This window comes from Furipterus horrens, unplaced genomic scaffold (assembly GCF_987537825.1).
Source record: "Furipterus horrens unplaced genomic scaffold, mFurHor1.1.pri manual_scaffold_7, whole genome shotgun sequence".
Classification (NCBI taxonomy): Eukaryota; Metazoa; Chordata; class Mammalia; order Chiroptera; family Furipteridae; genus Furipterus; species Furipterus horrens.
In genome coordinates this window covers 54,033,353-54,047,685 of record NW_028327177.1, presented here as the reverse complement: position 1 = coordinate 54,047,685, position 14,333 = coordinate 54,033,353, and the positions used below count along the sequence as shown (strand labels likewise).

At 35.1% G+C, this 14,333-nt stretch overlaps 1 protein-coding gene across 1 annotated transcript in view; it reads left to right on the top strand.

The window, feature by feature from the left end:
- The window catches only part of SNTG1 (syntrophin gamma 1), an 850,024-nt gene that overhangs the window by 117,197 nt on the left and 718,494 nt on the right, over positions 1-14,333 (top strand). The window lies entirely within an intron of this gene.

Genomic DNA, 14,333 nt, shown 5'->3' with positions numbered 1-14,333 from the left:
CATTTGTTCTGGTCCAGGCACTGCTGACAACATGAAGCAATGGAATCACAAACATCATGAAACATTTTGTTTGGTATTTATGTGCATTCTCGTTCAATCCCTGCTCTCAATTCAGCGACTGTTGCAGGTTTCATAGCATAGACTTTGTCTTTTAAGTATCCCCATAAAAAAAAAAGTCTAGTGGTGAGGTCTGGTGAATGCACAGGGTATTCTATGAAACCCCTTTGTCAAATCCACCTGTCTGGCAAGATTTCATCAAGGTAGGATCTAACATCGTGATGGTAGTGTGGGGGTGCCCCATCTTGCTGTTTCATGATGTTTGCGATTCCATTGCTTTGCGTTGTCAGCAGTGCCTGGACCAGAATGGATGTCAGTTTGAAAACAGGCATTGACAAAACAATTAGATAATGTCTGTAGTTTCTATTACATTTTGAAAATGAAGTGTATTTTAATAAACAATGACTTTATATTCATTTAAAGTCTGTATCCATTTTTTTTGCGACACCCTGTATATCATAGAGCAGTGTTAACCATAGTAATCATGTAATACGTTACATTCTTAGTACTTATTAATCTGACACCTTTGAAGTTTGTACATTTTGAACAACTTCCATCAATTCCTCCTTTCCCCAAACTCCACCTCTGGTAACCACATACCTATGATTATTTTTGTTTTTAGATTCAACATATAAGCAATATTATACAGTATTTTATACCTTTCTCTGATATATTTCACTTAGCATAATGCCTTAAAGGTCCATCCATATTTCAACATATGGTAGGGTGTCTTCATTTTTTGACCATCTAATATTTTCTTTTTATACATACACACTTATCATCTTCTTCACTTATCTGTCAATGAACACATAAATGTTTCCATTTTTTTGGCTATTGTAAATAATGCTACTATGAACATGAGGTTGCAGATATCTTTTTGAGATAGTGTTTTAATTTTTTTACTTACATTTCAAGAAGTAGAATTGCTGGATCATATAGAAGCTCTATTTTTAAGTTTTTGAGGATCCTCCAAATGGTTTTTCATAGTGGCTGTACTGATTTACAATCCCACCAACAATGTACATGCACATGTTTCTTATTCTTCACATCCATGCCAGCTTTTATTATCTCTTGTCTTTTTGATTATGGTCATTCTAACAGGCATGAAGTGAAATCTCATTATGGTTTTAATTTAAATTTCCTTAATGACTAGTGTTGAGGAACATCTTTTTATGGACCTGTTGGCATTTTGAATATCTTTATTGGAAAAATGTATATTCAAGTTCTTTGCTCATTTTTGTGTTATTTATGTTTTTGTTAATGAGTTGTATGAGTTCTTTATACATTTTGGATTTAACCCCTAATAACATATATGACTTGAATTTTTTTCTCATTCTGTAGGTTGTCTTTCATCTCATTGATGGTTTCTTTTGCTGTATAGGTTTTTAGTCTGATGTAGTCCCAGTCCTTTATTTTTAATTTTGTCACTTGTGCTTCAGATATCATATCCAAAAAAATCATTACCAAGAGCCATGTTAATGTGATTTATTCCAATGTTTTATTCTAGGAATTTCATGTCTTCAGGTCTTGCACTTTAGTCTTTAATGCATTACAAGTGAATTTTTCTGACATGTGTAAAATTAGGTTCCAGTTTCATTCTTTTATATGTGAATATCTGATTATCTCAGCACCATACATTAAAGAGACTATTTTTTCTTCATTGAATATTCTTGGCTCCATTGCCAAATATTAATTAACTGTATATGGTTGGGTTTACTTCTGGTCTTTTTGTTCTGTGTCTTTTGTCTATTAGTTTGTGTTTATGCCAGTACTATACTGTTTTTATTACTATAGCTATATAGTATAGATTAAAAATCATGAAATTTAATTAGTCTTTTTTTGTTCTTTATCAGAATTCTTTGCTTTTCAGAGTGTTTTGAGGTCTTATATAAATCTTAGGAGGTTTTATTCTTGTTCTAATTTTGTGAAAAAGGCCATTCATTGCAATCTTGATAACAATTGCATTGAATCAGTAGGTGACTTTTGGTAGGGCTGATATTTTAACAATATTAATTTTTCCAATCCATAAAAACAGATTACCTTTCCATTTATTTATGTCTTTTTCCATTTCTTTTATCAATGTCTTGTATTTTTCAGAGTAGAGAATTTTGCCTCATTGTTTAAATTTATTCCTAAGGATTTCATTGTTTTGATGCTATTGTAAATGAGATAAATTTATTTATTTTTTTTAGAAAACTTATTGTTAATGTATAGAAACATTGCTGATTTTAAAATGTTAATTTTATGTCCTGCAACTTTATTGGATTTACTGGTTAGACCTATGTTTTCGGGTTTAGTCTTTAATATTGTCTGTGTATATAAAATTATGTCATCAGCAAACAGAGACAATTTTAGTTATTCCTTTCCAATTCTGAGGTTATTTATTTTCCCTGATTGCTCTAGTTAGAACTTTTAGTACTTTTTTGAAAAGGAGGGGTGAGAATGGGTATCCTTGTCTTGTTCCTGGTCTTATAGGAAAAGCGTCTAAACATTCACCATTGAATACGATGTTAACTGTGGGTTTCCCACACATAACCTTTATTATGTTGAGATATGTTTCTTCTATGTCTGATTCATTGAGTTTCTATCATGAATGGATACTGAATTTTGACAAATGCTTTTTCTGCACCTATTGAGATGATTATGTGACTTTTTCTTTTTATTATGTGACGTATTACAGTAGTCCCTCTTTATATCGCGGTTCACTTATCGCGGTCTCACTGTATTGCGGGATTTTAAAAAATATTATGTTTAATTATTTACCGCAGATTTTTTGTTATGTCGAGGTATTTTGTAGTACTGTATATGTATGTTGTTAAAGTTATGTAGGTTTAAGAGTGTATAATATGTTTAAGAACATACGCAGTGTTTATAAAAGTGTGGAAAAGGTTAATAAGGGGCTGGGAATGGTTTATAAGTGTGTGGGAAAGGTTTATAAAGCCTTAAAATATATTTAATACTAAAATAAATGTGAGGTTTTTACTTCATGGATTTTCACTTATCACGGGGGGGGGGTCTAGAATGTAATACCCACAATACTGTACATTGATTGAGTTCTCTGTGTTGAACCATCCTTGCAACCAGAAATAAATCCCATTTTATCTTGGTAAGTACTATTTTGATATTCTGCTGAATTCAGTTTTGATTTACTGGAAACGTTTATATCTATATTCATTAAGAATATTGACTTAAGAGTTTTCATCTCTAGTAATGTCCTTTTCTGGTTTGGTGTCAGGATAATGTTGGCTTCATAAAATTAGTTTGGGAGTGTTCCCTGCTCTTTAATTCTTTGGAAGAGTTTGAAAAAGATTAATAGTAATTCTTCTTTAAATGTATGGTGGTATACATCCATGAAGCCATCTCATCCTGGGCTTTCCTTGTTTGGAGATTTTTTGTTACTGATTCAGATCTCTTTACCAGTAATTGGTCTATTCAGAATTTCTGTTTTTTTCTGATTCAGTCTTGGTATAAGTTGTATGTTTTTAAGAATTTTTACATTTCTTGTAGGTTGTCCAGTTTTTTGTCCTATAGTTGTTCCATTGTTCATAGTAACCTGTTATAATCCTTTGTATTTCTGTGGTTATAGTTACAATGTCTCCCCCACCCCTAATTTTGTTGATTTGAGTCCTCTCACTTTCTTTGTGGTTAGTCTAAGGGTTTGTCAATTTTATTTATCTTTTCAAGAACCAACTATTTGGTTAAATTTCCTATTGTTTTTCTGTTCTCTATTTCATTTATTTCTGCTCTGATCTTTATTATTTCCTTTCTTCTGATATATTTGTGTTTAATTTGTTCTTTTCTAGTGCCTTAAGACATAGAGTTAGATTCTTTACTTATGATCCTTTTTGCATCTTAATGTAGGTGTTTATTGCTATGAAGTTCCCTCTTAGAATTAATTTCCCAAACAGGCTATCTGGTTGTGAAGAAATAAGAGCTAGCCTTAGCCTTGGCTATGAATTAATACTTCTAGCTAAGTGTAGCAGTGGCTCCATGCCCAACACTGGCATTGCTCAGTGTAAGCATTGCTAGGCCACACAGCTTCCAGATATATTCACCAGTTTTGTTTTTTTTTTCAGAAGGGCCTGGGATCCACAGTGGGTAACAATGTGCCTCAACTTCTTGCCTAGGCTTGGCTAAACCAGGTTCTAGGGCCAGTAGAACTCCTTGTTTGAGGATATTAACCAGGTATATCTGCAACCTATTGAGTTACTTGTCAGAGTGGGCCACCAACTTGGTTCTACAGATGAGCAAAACCATTGGTTAGGACTATTACTTGAACTCTACAGGTATGAACTCAGTCTGCAAAGACTTGTATGCTGGTTGTTGCAAGCTTCTTGCCCTGTCACAGATTTTCAGTGGTTGAACCCCACAGATTCCCCTTTAATAGCCACTGGGCAATATAAGATTAGGGAATCCCAAAGTGCTTTGGGGGTGCTTCTGGTACTCCCTGAATTGTTTTGTTTTGTTTTGTTTTGTTATTTCCCATTGAAAGAAACAGAGGGCTCAGGAGAGTCCTCTGCATGGTGCTGCACTGGCCTTGGGGAGAGGCAATGCCGTCAACATGTAGCCACTTCTCTTACTTTTCTAATGCAGTCTGTCTTGATCTCTCTGGTGTAGGGTTGCTTCAGCCTCGCACCTGTATTCTAGGATTATCTTGATCGTGTCTTGTACTTGAATAATTTTTAGTTCTTTTTCTTATGAGGTAGAGTGAAGTCAGGAATGACCTATATCATGATCTTTTTTTTCCCTATGTCATCATCTCAATGTCATTTCCTCCAATCTATTCTTCATATAGCATGTTGAATTTTCAAAAACAAATTATGTCCATAATTCCATTTACTTAATAAAATGTTAGTGGTACCCATTTTCTAATTGTTAAAGTTCAAACATCCATAGCGGTGTTATGGACCCAATTATGTCCCCTCAAAAAGCCCTAACCCCTAGTACCTCAGATGTGACTGTATTTACAGATAGCATCTTTACAGAGATAATTAAGTTAAAATGAAGTCCTTAGAGGTGGGTCCTAATCTAATATGGCTGGTGTCTTTATAAAAAGAGAAATTAGGAAACAGGAAGAGATAGATAACCAGACATCAGCATTCACAGAAAGACATGGGTGGAGGAAGCCATTATTAAGCCAGAAAGAGACTTTAGAAAAAATCAGCCTGGCCCACACCTTGATCTCAGATTTCAAACCTCTGGCACTGTGACTGCCTCAATCTTAATCTGTTTTCTCATTCCCCTACTCACATCCCTATTACTGCCTGTCTACCTGGTGTTCCTTCCAAAAATTGCCTTATATCTTCAGGCTCATAATTTTTTAAGGAGAGTCACAAAGATGTTGTATTTTTCTCTGATATTTAACTTATTCATTGACCAAGTGGCAAGTATTTTACCATTTTAAAATATTCTTCTGAAATTTATAATCATATCCAACTTCATTCTAAAGTGAATATGGACATTGCAAAGACTTGGGCTAAGATTAATCATTCATTAAAGTGAACTCAATTCAATCAATCTGACATAATCCAATCTTGTTCCCACATAGGAATCAAATATAAATAATCTCACCATTTTCTTGATATTTGTATATGATTTGTTTATTTAAATAAAAGAAGTGATATTTCACTGCCACAAATACTGATGGTTCAATTTTGCACTATTTCAACTTTTTCCATTTGCCTAATTCTTTTGTTGTGTCATAGTTTATCATCCTTCTACTTTTACTTAGTGGAAGTTACTTCTTTTTCTCAAATTATTAGCTTTCTTCTAATAACTTTAGGATTATTAATCCATATTAATTTTATTCTCATCAGACTTTAGTATTCCAAAAACTGTGTCATTTCTCTTATAAGGATAGGTGATTTTATTTTAGTATCCTAAATTCTAGATTTTTTACATTCTAGTTTTTAGAAATATTATTTTTTTGTAGACTATTCGATAAAAAGCTAAAAGAAACATATTTTAGTTCAGTGTAGAACTATAATATCATTTATATATATGCAGATCTACTTTAAAGTGATTAGTTTTAATTTTTTAAGTTAAAGAATTGGCTCTATGTACAATGTGAAAAAGTTTAGATCTTAAGAAAGATGTCATATTGAGATACAAAGTAATCATAAAAAGCTATTTTAGTCACATGACCAGGATAGTTTGGGTATGTATCTTATGGAAAATGGAAGTGATAAATAATTGCTATTTTAGGAAATCTTCTCATCTGAAGATTTTTAACCAAATAACTGATCAGATTTCTTTAATGCATCTTAATAGGTTAAATATAAAATTTCCTCCCACTTTCCTCCCTCAGTGAAGTGGTGACATCAAAGCTTATCTAATGTCTGTCATAGCCTTCTCCAGGCCTTGAAGATTCTAGAAGAAAATGGGCTAAGGAATCTATATTTTAGCAGGTGGCTGAGATTTTTGTTTTGTTTCGTTTTGTTTTGGTGTTAAATCTGTTTGGAAAATCCTAGATTAGTGGTTAAGAAGTAAGGATCAGAGTCTTAATTTCTTCTGCTTCAAAATTGAATGGTAATATCAATTCAAAGTATTAGGGGATTAAATGTGAGAACGTATTCAATGTATTTATTCAGAATCTGGCACACAAAAAGCAATCAATAGATGCTCATAATAATTATAATAAAATATAAATAACATTGTTTTAATGTTGGTATTCACAAGTAAGAGCACTACAAGTATATTATTTTATTTATAAGATAGAATACTTTTCCTTAAAAAATCAGCTAAGAAGCTTCAGGAAAATTTTTTAACTTCTCTGAATTTTAGTTTATTTCTTCAAAACCAAGGGATTAAGATAGATTAAAAACTATTGGGATTGAGGAAAATTTGAAGCCTTGAAGAAGGTAACACTGAAACAAACAAAATAAATGAAATGTCCAGGGTTAAGAGTTATGTAATTGCACCCATGAAATGAGAGAACTCTGACTTCCAGTCTCTCAATTCACAGCCACTGGCCATGTAAAGAGCAGCACAGCATGAGAAAGACCCAGTCTACATGGGTGCAGAGTTGCCTGCCTCTGCTTTACTATGTCTCTCCTCTAAATGCACTCATTTTTAAATGGACTCCATTTCTTTTCTTTTCTCGTTTTAATACAGTCGATTGAAATACTTAGGATTTTTAAGTTTAGCCCATTTATTTTTCAGCACTATTTATCATAATCTACAAAGAATGCTTTAAAAAAATAAAAACTAGGAGTGATCAAGTATTAAGTGAAAATGATAAAACTATTTTGAGTTAATTCATTAGTTCTGTTTTTGTAGCATTTGGCTCATTTCTTCAACATTTAGATTAATAATAACAATATAATAAATCAGGGGGTTTTGGTATGTTTGACATAGCTATTTTAAAAAATCAGTTTAGAATTATAATAGATGATAATAATTGCTAAGTAAATTTTGCTCTAATGGCACTGGTTTACACTTATATTTATTTTTTACATTTTTACATTTTAATATTTTGTATCTGATTCTCACAGTTTTCCATTTAAGATTCTTGAAAGCTAGAGCTCCATCTCATGATGTGCCTTAATATTTGTTAAATAAAAAAATGCGGAGCAACTTCCGGCCAAGATGGAGGCTCAGACGGACACGCTCGGTCTCCCTCTACAACTAAAGAGGATTACAACTACTTCAAAACAAAAGATAACTAGAAATTCCAGAAAATAAAGCTACACGGAAGCCCAACGTATGAAGTTATAAACCAGCGCCGCCCTTTGGGCAGGTAGGACGAGCGAAAGGGGGCGGTGCTGTTTGCGGTTGCACCTGGGACAGCGGCAGGAAGAACAATCCCAGCGGCAGGGAGAACAGTCCCGGCTGCAGTTGAACCCCGGCAGCTCGTGACCCCAACGCTGGGGAAAGCAACCACCACATCGCCTTGAACAGTGAGGCCCAGGGGGGCGGGAGGACAGATCCCGGTCTCCTAGCGGAATAACTGTGTGAATCCATCTTGGACCCCCGCCCCCAAAGAAAGCGCCACAGAGCTGCGAAATAGGTTGCAGACAGGCGCCTGTCGCTGGGTTGTGACGACAAAGCACCACGGCGCAGCGAGAAAGGTTGCGGATTGCCGCCGGTCGCTGGGTCGTGACAAGTACACAGGCACTGCCCCCTATAGCCGGCCCAAGAAAACAAAACGCATCTGTCAAAATAAGGCAGACAACTATAGAAATCCCGGTGGCACAACTCACCAGGCAACAGATGAGGAATCTGACAGATGAATAAATAAGAAACCTGTCAGAAGCTCAGTTCAGGGCCATTGTTATCAGGTGGCTTACAGAATTAACAAAAGATCTGGAAAAAGATGAGAAAGAAGCGAAAAACACTCATAACGAAAGGAACAAAACCACATACGAGACAGATTGTGAGGGAAAAAAATCCAGAGTTCATCTCAACAAACCAGAATATAGAGAAGGAACGGGAAGCAACGATGAGAGCATCAGAAACCTCTGGGACAGCTATAAAAGGCCCAACATAAAAATCATTGGCTTGCCAGAGAATGAAGAAGACGAACTAGAACTTGAAAAATTGAGTGAAAATATAATAAAGGAGAACTTCCCAGACTTGGGGAAGGAAACAGACTTATAGGTCCAGGAAGCACACAGAATTCCAAAAAAACTGGACCCAGGGAGAACCACTCCAAGACATATTATAATCAAAATGTCAAAAATTAAAGATAAAGAGAGAATCTTAAAAGCAGCAAGAGAGAAGAAAAGAATCATGTACAAAGGGGTCCCAATTAGACTATCAGCTGACTTCTCAAGGGAGACCCTGCAGGCAAGAAGGGACTGGCAAGAAATATTCAAAATACTGAAAATCCAAAACCTACAACCACGAATACTCTATCCAGCGAAATTGTCATTCAGAATAGAAGGGCAGAGAAAGTGTTTCCAGGACAAAATAAAACTGAAAGAGTTCATTAGATGCAAACCACTGTTATACGAGATGTTAAAGGGACTGGTTTAGAAAAAGGAGGATCAAAACTATGAAATCTAAAATGAAAACTGCATCACAAGAAACAACAGAAGCTAGGGAATTGAAACAAAGGCGAACTAAACAGGCAACGAGAGTGGAAAAAGAACTATAGGTATGGGGAACATATTGGGGGGAGGTCAACAGGGAGGGGGAACGGGGAGAGGGAGGGAGATAATATAGGAATTAAGGATCATGGTAGGAGGGAATGGAATCGACAGAGAGAGGTTGAGAAGAACTATATGCACAACTAATGGACATGGTCTAAAAGGGGGGGACAACTGGAGGGAGGGGGACCACAAGGTGGAGGGGAGCAGAGGGAAGGGAAATTGGGACAAATGTAATATTATAATCAATAAAACACATTTAAAAAAAAGTAAAAAAAAATGCATGAATGTTTCCCCTGAATATGTCTGTGGGGGGGGGGGGGGGCATGTGTGTAGATTTATTTTGTGTTTGTGATGCTTTACAAGAACATATGATGTTTTTAAACGTGACAACTGTTTTCTGATTTATCTTTGTATCTCCCAGGTTTTCCCATCGCAAGAATCTTTATGTTTAAAAGAAAATGTAGAATTGTTAAGTAATTGTAAATTTGGAGAATAAACAAAACTATACTTTGTTTTTCAAAAGATACTTCAGGGGTGGGCAGTATAATACAAAGAGTAATCAATGTTCAGTAACCATTAACTGAATATTTATTTATTTCATTATGCATTGTCCAGTAAAAATACAAAAATGATGCAAAAGGCTGTTGTCAAGTGATTTACTGTTTTGGGGAATAAATAACTCATACAGAAACAGAAGTAACTCAAAATGATTCGAGTATTGTTAAGATTAGTATTTATATAACATAATGGGCACAGAGATGAAGTGATCATTTTTTTCTTTGAATTTCAGGAAAGTTTCCTCTGAGGAGGTTACATGGTTCCTCAGACCTGGCAGATTTTGTACATGTTTAATCTGGACAAGTATATGATATACACATACACACACCTATATGTTACATATATGTTATATACACATATGTAAATGATATATATAATTGATTTGATTTAATATATAAATTACAAAAGATCATTTATGTATATATTAAGCACCAAATATTAAATATATTATAAATATGTTGTTTAATATCAAATATAACATAAATACATAATATATAAAGAACAAAAATATATATAAAAGCACTTCTATAATGTGCAAAATTCACTGCCTTATAAAAAAGATAGACAACAAGAGAGCACTGGAAAAAATAGTCAAAAATTACCTTTTTTAGAAGTCTGAAAATTAAGCAGTGGCTTATAACAATCCAAAGGGCATTTAGTCATGAAAAGTGACTGAATCTCAGTAAGAGCAGTGAACTCCCTGGCACATTAACATGCCCTATCTTCATCCTCTATTTCGACTTTCACTCTAGCCTTTGAAACCAGTAGCCTCAAAAACATGATAGACATGAAAATTAGCAACCTAGCTACCATTGACTGGAAGATATCAGATTTGTAAAACAAAGCCTCATCTACAGAAAATTGTCACTAGATGATTTGTCTGATTGCTCCCCAGAAATCTCTTCACAGGACCTAGCTCTATTTGGTTTGACTCAAAACTCATACATTGGAAAAACCTTGTCTCTAGGATGTTTGTTGGCAACAATTGTTTACTCTGTAGTTGCCCACGCCAGCAATATCAGTGGAACAAACAAGAGGCTGGAAAACAAAAAAACTTAAGAGTATCCAGGAAATGAAATGTCCATACACAGCTTTGTAAAGTTCTTCTATATTCCTGGGGTTCTAGAACACTGCATGCGTCAGCAGGGCTGTGCATATAACCAGGCAAGTCCTGAGAAAACAGACCATTTTCTCATCTATGTTTTATTGTGGTTCTGCACAAGCAGAAAGCAAAGACTATGATAGAGTTTTAAACTGCTATAGCATTGGAAGCATACTACAACACAAAAATGCGTGTGCGCGTGCGCGCACGCACACACACACACACACACACACACACACACAGTGAGCAGAGACATCAGTGGCCACACACAGCAAAGAATACATGTTAATTAATTAGTGCAGAAGAGCTTCCAAACTGAAAAACAATAATAGTAACAACGAATTCTGAAGTAGTGGGAGAGTTAATTTATAGAGTTTTTACATTATGTTATTTAAATGTTTGATATTCACCCCAAAAGTATGAGATATCAGAGAAACAGAAAAGTATGCCCAATACACAAGAGACAAGTCAGTCAATAGAAACCATCACAGAGAAAGTCCAGATATTAGAATTGCTAAATAAAGCATTTAAATCAGCAAATTTAAAAAACCTAGTGAAGTTATAGCCAACAAATTAAAGGAAAATATGAGAACAATGCTTTACCACTAGAAAATATTTTTTTTAAATGATACAAATTACTTTTAAAAAATAATCAAATAGGTATTTAGGAAATGAAAAGTAGAAGAACAAATTAAAACTGCAGTGACAAGGCTGAAGAGAAGATTTGAGTTGGCCAAAATAAGAATTGGTAAATTTAAAGATACATTAATTGAGGAAAGTAAGTAAAAAGAATAAATGAACACACAGCTGACTTCTGCTTTGTTTCACCAAGTAAGGAACTAGGAATTCATTAGGACCATTCTTGCAATTTAAAAAAATGCATAAGTTGAATAACTCTTCTTAGATACATCAGAGAATTGAGGTCTCAAATAAAAATGTTGTCTCTAAGTTTGGAGAGACAGTCAGATACAGAGAATCATAACTCAGTACAGCAAAAGCCCAGGAGCAGAAACCTGTGTTTGAGCCAGCACTAGTGTAAGAAAACTTAAAATGTAATTTAACAATTACTAGAAGATTAATGTGGATAGTCAGCTGCTCTAAGACCTAGCAAACCAATGAAAAAGTCTCAGCCTGTAAGTGAAGCTGCAATTAAAAAAATAGCTGCCCTGGAAGATGAACTAACATTTCTTCGCTCTCAGATTGCTGCAATTGTGGGGATGCAGGAACTGAAAACCAGTGCAAATTCTGGTAAGTACCATACTGGATTTTGCTATGGTACTTGCCTAGCATTTATGTCAGTACAGTTCTCGGTAACAATGCTGATGTGCATGTATTATGTGAATGTCATTAAATATAAAAAAGTGTTGGATATATAAAATTTTTATGTCTGATGTTTATTTAGAATAAATTAAGACATATTTGTATTGAAGGAGATAGCTTATGTTAAAAGAAAAGCTAAATATACTGCAGAAGATTGTAGTTTTGTACTGAAAAGCTTTTTTTTCTAAGTAAACTTTTCTAACTCTTCAGAAAAGCATTGGAAATTTAAGAGGAAGAATGCATTACTTTGAAAGAGAAGTGTAGATTTGGGATTCATATATTTCTAGTTTGAAGTTATTGTTGCTATTCTTCCACCAACTTAGGTGAATAATATTCTCCAGATGATCCTTTTCTAAATTTTTAGAGACATAACTTGCTTTAACCTATAGATATACACACACAATACATATAAGTGTGCCCCTGGCTGGTTTGGCTCAGTGGATTGAGCGTCGGCCTGCGAGCTAAGTGTCGCTGGTTCGATCTTCCAGTCAGGGCACATCAGAGAAGGAAAACTCTGACTCCAAAAAACCTCCGCTGCCTTGCGGCATACCTCTTCAGGGGAAAGGCTAAGGGAGTAAACCCCGACAGAAAATCCGGAGTCGGAGTCCCTAAGGCGGTTTGACGTTGCAGTCAACACCGGCAACTCCTGCGGCGCACCTGAAGCCAAGCTGTATTGACTCCGTCTTTCCCTTGGACCCTTCCGCTGTGAATAGAGGGGGGGTCTGCTGCATGGGCCACAGCAGACCCTCCATATCACCCTGCCCAGGCTCTGTAGCTTCAGCTTCACTGGAGAGGACACTCCAGCGTCATCGTAAGATGTCGATTCAACACGGGAGGAGACAGATACCGTGTCACTCCCGAGTCGGACTGCACAGCCATTCTCGGCGGTGCAGATAGATTCTTAAGAAGCTACACCATCATCTCTTGAGACGGACGGCTGCCGATGACGAATGTGGACAGTTATTGAGACTTAAAAACCCTGGAGTGGCCAGTTGTATGAGAGCACCCATACTTTGTTAATTTTATTTAGTATATCACTACCAGATAAAAGTCTCTGATGTTTCTAGCAGAAGAAAGGAAAAGTAGCCATTTTGAAATATGCCCAGAAACTCTATTCTTAACAAGTCCTGCTTTCAAAGGAAATTATTTTACCAAACAAAGCCTAATAGACTGGGATTTTACCAGAGACTATCTGAGCTGGAGGATGGGACATTATCAACTTCACCCTCCTCTAGCCTTTCTTTTCCACCTAAGGTGGAAAAATTGAACCAAGAAGCACTTCTGCAGTTAGTTTCGTGAGCCCAGGTTTACAGGCTCACTAAAAGACTGAGGCATAATTATAAAACTATAGAAAAATTCACTACCCTGACACCTTACCACTACACCAAGAGGACTCCTGTATCCTGTATAATAATATAAAAACTGAAAGAACTGCATGTCTTAAATCTTATTTATAAATTTGTATCTAGGAGTATCCAAAGAAAACTGGAAAGGAAAACTGTGACACCACAGGAAATATAACCCCTTGACAATACCAGCCATAACAAACAGAAAGCACAGCTTAACTACTAGCTATATAATTAAAATATTTCATCAAAGGCCAATTTACCTCAGTTCTTATTAACCTGGCTTTAAACAAAAATTGCAAAGCACACTAAAAGACAAAAAAATATTGAAGAAACAGAGCAAGCATCATAACCAGACTTAGATATAGCGGAGATATTGGAATTATCAGACCATAGATTTAAACCCCCCATGAATAACATACTAAACGCTATATGGGAAAAAGCAGACAACATGCACAACAGATTGGTAATATAAGCAGAAAGATGAAAATCCTAAGAAATAATAAAAGAAATTTGGTATAAACAAAATACCATAAGAGAAATAAATGCTCATCAATAAACTGGATACAGAAGAGAAAAGAACTAGTGTGCTTGATGAAATGTCAGTGGGAATTTCCAAAGTTGAAAAGCAAGGAAAAAAATGAACAAGACAGAATTAAATATTCTAGAACTGTGGAACAATTACAAAATGTGTGACATATGTATAACAGGAATTCCAGAAGTAGAAGGAAGAGATAAAGGAACAGAAGAGATACTTAAAGCAATCATGAAAAAGAATTTTTCAAAATTAATTATGGCAATCCAACCATAGGTCCAGGAAGATTACAGAAACACCAAGTATAAATATTAACAAATCTA